This window comes from Moschus berezovskii, chromosome 24 (genome assembly GCF_049115385.1).
Source record: "Moschus berezovskii isolate FMDL1 chromosome 24, NW_MosBer_1.0, whole genome shotgun sequence".
NCBI lineage: Eukaryota > Metazoa > Chordata > Mammalia > Artiodactyla > Moschidae > Moschus > Moschus berezovskii.
The window spans coordinates 51,436,825-51,443,921 of NC_142483.1; the positions used below are offsets into that span (position 1 = coordinate 51,436,825).

Genomic DNA, 7,097 nt, shown 5'->3' on the forward strand with positions numbered 1-7,097 from the left:
GATAATGTTCCACCAAATAGGAAATATCAATAATGAGACATAAATCATATTAAAGGGCAAAGTGAAGCTTCTTAAATTGAAAAGTAGGGTAAGTGAAATAAAAAATTCACTTGAGGGACTCAACAATAGATTTCAACTGTCAGAAGAAAGAATTAGAAGCCTTGAGGATAGAGCAATAGAAATTATATAATCTGAAGAAGAGAAAACAATAATAAAAATAAACAGAGCCTCAGAGAAACACTAGTGCATTAAGTGTGCCAACATGTACATTATAATACCAGAAATAGAGAAGTTGAAAACAGTAGAAAAAATACTGATGAAATAATGGGGATGAAAACATCCCAAATTTATGGAAAAACGCTAACTTAAACAACTAGACTGCAAGAAGATCCAACCAGTCCATTCTAAAGGAGATCAGTCCTGGGTGTTCATTGGAAGGACTGATGCTAAAGCTGAAACTCCAATACTTTGGCCACCTCACGCGAAGAGTTGACTCACTGGAAAAGGCTCTGATGCTGGGAGGGATTGGGGGCAGGAGGAGAAGGGGATGACAGAGAATGATATGGCTGGATGGCATCACCGACTCGATGGACATGAGTTTGAGTGAACTCCCGGAGTCGGTGATGGACAGAGAGGCCTGGCGTGCTGTGATTCATGGGGTCGCAAAGAGTCGGACATGACTGAGCGACTGAACTGAACTGAACTGAAACATCTAAGGAGAAAAATGATTCATTATTAACAAGGGAACCCAGTGAGATTAACATCTGACTTCTCAGTAGAAACAATAGAGATCAGAAGGCAGTGGAATAACAGTATTCAAAGTGCTGGAGGAAAAAAACCTGTCAATCAAGAACCCTTAGAGTGATGTCACCAACATATTGACATAGGTTGTTCCTAACCTTACTCCTTCTCACAATAAGAACAACTAACAACTATTCAAGAACATTTTCACCACTGAGGGAATCAGAGAACGTGGAGGTGAGGCTGAAGCACTGCCTTGCACCACACAGACCAACATAGACAGCATTAGAAGGGTAAGAGAAGTGGTTATCTCTGGGCTGGATGTCTAACACTGAAGCACATATCTAGTGAGAAGCTCATGTAGCCAGGTAGTTGTTTACAAGAAGGAAAGACTAAACTAAACAGTCTTTCTGAAATGTATTACTTTCCAGTCAGGTAGACCTGGAAAGTGCTGTGAACAAGCTTCAGGGAGCAGACTGGGGGCTGCTCGGCTCTTTAATTTTCAGTTGCTTTGTGGTCTAGACTGCAAAACAGATTGCTGGAAGGCATTTGTAATGCATTTCCCATGGCCTTTGCTGGGGACTCTGGGAGAGAAAACTGACACTTTTCAGAACATTGCTTTGTGGTAGGTACCGGGCTAAATTCATGAGTCCAATTTTAAAGAGAAGGAAACTGAGATTGAGACTGTTCAAATGGTGTACCCAAGGACAGACAGCTAAGAAAACCAAAGGCAAGGTTTTTACCAAGGTCCAAAGCCCCCTGATATTTCTACTAAACCAGTTTTCTTTTATAGGTTAAGTAAAGTTAAAAAGCAAACCAAGCTTATTTCTCCAAATCTGTCCCCAGATGTCTGTTCTGTAGAGGAACTGTATTTTCTCAGGCAAAACCCATTGTATGAAAATACTGAACGTAAAGCAGAGGTTGGCAAACTCTTTTATAAAGGGCCAAACAGTAAATGTTCTAGATTTTGTGAAGCTTACCATCTCTTATCCTAACTACTCACTCTGCTGCTATACTGTGAAGGCTGCCTAATTGCAGATAATATGTAAACAAACAGGTGTGACTGTATTCCAGTGAAACTTAAGGACACTGAAATTTCAATTTCATGTAATTTTCACTTGTCATGGTATTTATTTCTTTCCATGCCTCTCAATCATTAAAAAAGCTTTTCTTAACTCCTGGACTGTACAAAAACAGGATGAAGGATTTGGTTTGGTGTGCAGGCCATAGTTTGCATAGTTAAATCCCCTATACAAGTCCTGTTCCGAGAGTGAATTCATGAGTCCAATTTGTTCTAAGTCCAACAAAGTTAGCCTACGTACCTAAGTAACACAATCAGCTATAGAGTACTGTACTATAATAGATTTACAATATTTCTCACATAAATAATACACAAAAACAAAAAATAAAACATTTTTAATCTTGCAGTAAAAATTGAAAGTGAAATTCACTCAGTCATGTCTGACTCTTTGTGACCCCATGGACTATATATATAGTCCATGGAATTCTCCAGGCCAGAATACTGGAGAGGGTAGCCTTTCCCTTCTCCAGTGGATCTTCCCAACCCAAGAATCAAACCTGGGTCTCCTGCATTGCAGGCAGATTCTTTACCAACTTAGCTATCAGGGAAGCCACAATCTTGCGGTACAGCACCTTGGAAAGAACCGTGATACAGTTCAACAGCTGGCATACAGCTGCTGGCATCCAGCGAACAGGAAAGAGGAGTTACTGACTGGAGGAGGGAGAGGAGCGGGGAGAAGGTAGAGCTGAAGGATCATCAGCAACAGGAGACACAGGGCAAGCTGCTGTAAGGATTCTACACCATTGCAGTCTGAACGGTGCCGTACACTGAGGCACATCCACGTGTAGAGGAGTTGTGCACGTGACAATGTACACCAGATGCGGGAACTACCTCATGTGATTGGAAATGTGAACGAATGTTCACACCTTTGAATGTTCGCAACTTGAAGGTTAGTAAGGAGGGAATTTACTACACACACACACACACACACACACACACTGCTTGATGGTACTCTGATCATTAAATTCCTTGAATCTAGAGGATCTTTCTCATGCTGAATTTAATTTTTAATGCAACACACAGTGCCGAAATAGCAGTGTTTCAGTGCATATAGAGGAGATACAGAACATGATAGCAACAGTAGGAAACAAATGACAAGCGACAAGAATAAAAATGAGATGTGCTGAACTTCTAGAACACAGTTAGTTATGCAGAGGTAATGTATTCATCAATTTGTTGAAACAACACCAGGTTTCTGTGCTTAATTTAAAACAGTCTCAAATAGGATTTTATAGAATTAATTTTTAGAGCAATCATTCAGTCAAAGATTTAATAGAGACTCTTGTTAAATGAGTATAAGAGAAAAAAGCCTTTAATGGGATTCTATTATTTTGCTGTTTGGGTAGTAACTTTGGAGTAGACTTCATGGTTAAAGGAAAAAAAGAGAAAAAAAAAGGAATGAGTTTTACAAATGATTGAGTGACAATGGTTGACTCTGGTTGGGAAACCATTTCTCATATTTCATGTTCAAATTGAATTAATGAAAATAACACCTAGCATTTGTGTAATATTTCATTATTTACAAAAAAGCTTCCCCATATGGCATCTTATTTAATTCACATATTGATAATGCTTTGCTGAAGTAGGTGTTTCACTAGCATAATAATGGAAACTGAGGTTTGTAAAATTTAAGCAATTTTCAAGTTCACTGAAGAACTTGTGTTTAGAACTGGAACTCAAATATTTTCTGATTCTCAGTTGACTGTCCTTTGGGACGCTGCTAGTATTGCATGAAAAAGAAAGTTCTATAACCAAACTATTTGAAAAATGCTGAGATAAACTGGTGTCTGCTTCAGGACTCCCCAGAACCTTTCATTAACTAACATGAAATGCAAATTCCCAAAAGGAGAATATACAAGGTGGTGTTTCCCAAATTTATTTGGTTCTAGAATCCTTTCTAGAAACAGTGATCAAGCCCCTGTGTTTCATGTGGCCCTGAATAAGAATTAAGATTGGGCAAATTACCTAAACCTCTCTGCATCCCTGTGTCCTTGTCTCTAAATGGAGGGATAATGATAGCTTTTCCGCAGGGTGGTTGTGAAGGTTCAAAGAGTTGATGCACGAGGACCAGTGTCTGCTATATGTAATTGCTTAATTACAAGTAATTGCTGAATTACACATAATTGTTTGATAGCCACATATACATCTGGCACACACATCAGCAAATCCAATCTCTTTTTAAAGATGAAGAGCAATTCAGGGAAGTGAAATGATTCTCTCAAGGTCATGAGGCCAGCAAGAGGGAGCTGGAATACAGACAAGTCTTCTAAATCCAAGGACACAGTTTTATTTATCAAAACAAGAAAAATGAAACCATATATCCATTTTGACATTCAGGTCCGAATGAAAACTGGAAGATCTTGGTCCTCACCTAATTTTTTTAAAAAGAGATAAAATAAACATCTGAATATTTGGCGAGAGAAGGATGTCTGGCTGGTATTTTTGCTCACTTTCTGTCTGAGGGATGCATTTTCCTCTTTGATGAGATTGATTTGTAACTCCCTGCACTGCTAAACCACTGATCTCAATTTAACTACACAACTTGGGAGAGCTGGAGCTGTGCCATTTTCCCAGAAAATTATTAAGACCAACTCTAAGAATATTGTGAACTTTATCAGGAAAATCAATTCCTCTAACAAGGAAGTGAATCACTATTGATTTTTTTTCCTCTCTAATTGGACTCTGAGCCCTGATAGCTTTTCATAAGTGGTGGCAGCTTGCTTTCAGCAAATGCGTTTTTCACTCAGCAGTGGAGCATAGCATGCTCTCCAACACCTGTGACATTCTTTTTCTTTCTCTAATTTGTATTCCAACTTGAAGGTGAACATGGAAGCTTTCAGACTCCTGCTATTCACAGCAACATGATGTTCGTGAGACTTTTGTTGCCCTAAAAGGACAATTTCTGTGTTCTGGTAATGTGTAGATACATGGGGGTGGTGGAAAGGATTTGGTACAGCGCAGATGATGCACAATGAGAAAATGGCTAAGATGTAACTAAGGTGACTGGTGAAGCAGCAAGCCATACACTCTCACTCCAAGATGCCTACAGGAATGTGCCCCATAATTTATGATATTTGAATTATTTAAAGTGCAAAAAGGAAAGTTTCCAAATTATTTTTATCAGGTGGATACACATTTTTAAAAAACTCTGCCAAAGATAGCACAATAGAAAAAAAAAAACAACTGCAGACCCAAATTTAGTTATAAATATCCATGCAAATGTCTTAAAGTACAAGTGTATTCCAGTGTACTTGCTGTGCCTGATGCTTAGGAGATGTAGTGATGGTCAAGTTGCAGTGCCTGTCCTCAAGTAGCCTAAATTTAGACTGGGGTTTCAAACCAGAAAAATGATTTTACTACACAGTCAGGTAAGATAAGGACAATTGCAGATGACCCGTATATTGCTAGGAAGGCTCAAAGGAAAGCAACTGGTAATATTTGGTTTGGGCATACGAATAACAGTTTGGAAGAGCTGCTCTTTGAACTGAGCTGTAAAGAAAATCATGGCTAAAGGTCTCAGTTTTGCCCTTGTTCTGACAAGTACAAATCCCAAGTCTGGGACTTAACTATTTTATGCTGTTTAATTGATGTATCTTCAGATGTGGGCTCATTTTTAGAGTCTGGGTACTTTGAATAATACAGGGACATAGTAGGTTATTCTTGTTGGAACAGATCACTTTCCTCAGGTAACTGTAATAGATAGCAAACATGACCACAATTCTTTGCAGTCTCTCCCATCAAGAAGTGGAATCTGAGACTTCCCTGGCTGTCCAGTGGCTAAGACTCTGTGTTCCCAATGCAGGGGGCCCTGGTTCAATCCTTGGTCAGGGAACTGGATTCCACATACCACAACTAATACCTGGAACATCCTCCAAAATAAAAAAAGGTAAATATTATAAAAGCAGAAAAATCTGTTTCCTTATCCCTTGAATCTGGGTTGGCTTTTCCATTGACTTTGATTAGCAATGTGATGAAAATGGCGGTGTACCAGTTTCATGCCTGGTCTTCAAGAGGTCTTACATTTCCACTTACTGTTTTTTTTCTTATTTTTTTGTGTTTTGTTTTGCTAACATTTGTTTTTACTTTTTAATAGGATTACAGAGCTGGAAAGGGTCTTGGAGATCTCGTCCTCACTCTTTTATAAAATCTTATACTGGAGTACAGTTGATTTACAATGTGGTGTTTGTGTCAGGTGTCCTGCCACTTGATTCAATTATACATAGACATATACCTGTTCTTTTTTTACTCTTTTCCCATACAGCTTATTAAAGTGTTGAGTAGAAGTCCCTGTGCAATACAGTAGATCCGCGACTCTATTTTTATATAAAAATATGGAACACTTTCCAAATTTGCATGTCATCCTTGCGCAGGAGTCATGCCAATTTTCCCGTATGGTTCCAACTTTAGTATATGTGCTGCCGAAGCAAGCACTCGTCCTCATTCTTTTAAACTTCTGAGAATCTTCTAAATTATAACCAATGCTCTGATGACAATTTCACACACACACTTCCCAGCCATAATTTGGTGCAGGCTCTTTTAAATTTCTGGAACTGTCCAGCATTCCCTTTCATTGAGGAGAAATTCACTGATTTTTAAAAGATTTATGTTACTGAGGTACATAAGTTTCATGTGTACAATATTATATTTCTGCCTCCGTATATCTTAGTTTGCTCATCACCCAAAATTTAGTTTCCATACATGACCATGCAGTTGATACCCTTTACTTATTTTGCCCTACCTCACTCCCCTCCTCATCTGGTAACCAGTACTCTGTTCTCTGTATCTATATGTCTGTTTTGGTCTTGATTGTTCATTAATTTTCTTCTTTTTCTATATTCCACACATGCATGGAGTCATATGGTCTTTGTCTTTTTCTGACTCATTTCTCTTAGCAAGGTGACCTCAAGGCGCATCTGTGTTGACAAGGTTCATCTTTTTTTGGTGGCTGTCCACTCACTGTTGATGGAGTCACACGAACAAGCCTGGACCACACTGCTGGAGGATGAGGCTGGGTAGAGAGGGGACTCAGTCACTCAGTTGTCCCAGCCCAAACCCAGACATGTCAGCCTCACAAGTCAAGCCTGGCTACTATCAGAAATTTCCAAAGATTTCCCACCTTTTTGTTCATGAGTACTGACTGCCTTTAAAAGCTATTGTGTATTCTCTCAAGTGTTCTAGCTGTGTGCGAGACACAAAGTTGATGGGCTTAAGTGAGCAGTTCTCATTAAGACTGTGATGCAATCTCATTCACCATTGCAACAAAAAGAATAAAATA

At 39.0% G+C, this 7,097-nt stretch overlaps 1 non-coding gene across 1 annotated transcript; it reads right to left on the reverse strand.

The window, feature by feature from the left end:
- Nucleotides 1–6,147: 6,147 nt before the first annotated feature.
- Nucleotides 6,148–6,253, reverse strand: LOC129548232 (U6 spliceosomal RNA). The gene has a single exon (XR_008684309.1). It is a non-coding gene; the product is annotated as a U6 spliceosomal RNA (small nuclear RNA).
- Nucleotides 6,254–7,097: the final 844 nt, after the last annotated feature.